This window comes from Phalacrocorax carbo, chromosome 1 (genome assembly GCF_963921805.1).
Source record: "Phalacrocorax carbo chromosome 1, bPhaCar2.1, whole genome shotgun sequence".
Classification (NCBI taxonomy): domain Eukaryota; kingdom Metazoa; phylum Chordata; class Aves; order Suliformes; family Phalacrocoracidae; genus Phalacrocorax; species Phalacrocorax carbo.
The window spans coordinates 215,576,046-215,577,774 of NC_087513.1; positions in this window are offsets into that span (position 1 = coordinate 215,576,046).

A 1,729-nucleotide genomic window follows, 5' to 3' on the forward strand; every position below is an offset into this window, starting at 1 on the left:
AAATGCCTTCCCTGCCAGAGGGGTCAGGCCCTGGCACAGGCTGCCCAGAGAGGTGGGGGAGTCACCGTCCCTGGGGGGGTTCAACCACCATGTAGCCGTGGGACTTGGGGCCATGGTTTAGGAGGCCTGGGGGTGTTGGGTTGGGGGTTGGACTTGATGATCCGAGAGGTCTTTTCCAACCTTAATAATTCTATGAGTCTATGTCACTCCTACAGACCCAAACCCTCTTGTCTGGACCAACACTTGCCCTCCTTGTCCATGTCTTGCATCCTGCTCCCTCCCTATTTCCTACATCACCACATCCAATCACCCATCCAATGTCTCTCCAAATCCTCTCCCATGTGCATTACTGATTTCCACCCCAACAGCAGCACCTTTGCTCCTTTTTCCGTTGCATCAATATCTCATGTCCTTGTCCTCACCTCTGGAGACCTCCCCCATCCCCACAGCACCTCGTGCTGTGGCCGGGGGACATCTCCGCCAGCACTGATTCCCATCAGGATGTTTGCAGAAGGCTGTGGTGACATTCCTGGGATCTGCAGGTGGCCTGGCCAGTAGCAGGGAAGGCAGAGGAAAGGCCAGAAATAAACAACTGGAGTTAGGGTAAAGATTGGATGGTGATGAACACCAAAAGAAAAGAGAGGGAAAGAATTATTTTTATTTTCCTGGTGCGTAAAGCTTCCTCCTGCTTAGGCACCTCTGTTCTTAATTAAGGACAAAAGAAAAAAGGTTTATTAATAGCAAGCAAGCAAGAAATCATAGCAGGTGACCTACTTTATTTGACTGGATTATGTATGGGATTACAGGAGCGTTTAGAAATGTCGATAAGGGCTCCATCAAATTCTTCCCTGTTGCTGCTTGTTTTCTGGGAATATGAGGGATTTGCAGTGGGGTCATTTGGATTAAGAATCCAGTGGAGTAATTTGATCAGGGCAAAAGGAAAGGGAAAAGAAAGCAAAACACAGTGATGGCTCTGGTGTCGTCAGGTTAGAAACAGTTCTGCGTGTTTTCCTTGTTAAAGGCAATTCTTGCAGCTGCAGTGACAAAAATCCCGGGTGCAATGAAGTGCATGTGCTCTGCAGGATTTCTGGTGGCTCCGTGCAGGCGGGGAATGGGATGTGGGGAAGAGAAAGAGAAATGTAGATGATGGTATTAGGGCTCTATAGGGGCAATGTAAAGCTGATCTGAGCAGATGGCGTCCTGCCACCTTAAACTTCCAAGTTGTGAAATCCCATTAAGTGCAGAGTTTAATAAAGTTCTGGATATCTAGAAGAAGCAGCTATTTAAAGCCTTGATCACCTGCCAAACATGGCTTTATGAGCCATATTTCCTGTCCCAAATCACTTCTCTCTTCTCCCACCTCCTGGGTGTGCCTCTTCTCTGGCCTTGTTTGTAAAATGAAACGCACAGTGACAGTGCTGCCATAGCTGGTGACTAATCCAAGGTGTTCCCATGCAGGGGTGTCCAGGGTTAAATTAATAAAATTATAAGCAGGACTCCTGGAGCCCAGGTAGGGAGGACCCTCTGGATGAGCCCTTGCCCTCTATAAAGGCTTTATTTCTTTTGCCCCAGTGGTGTACGGCATCGTATTGTTACCGAGGGTACCCAGCATCATGCTGGGAGTATGAGCTTTCTGATAAACTGTGTTTCAGGTGGGGAGAAAAGAGCCCAGATAAATTAGATATGAAAAGTACCAAGCAAACAATGATCATTTGTTGATCTAGACAAA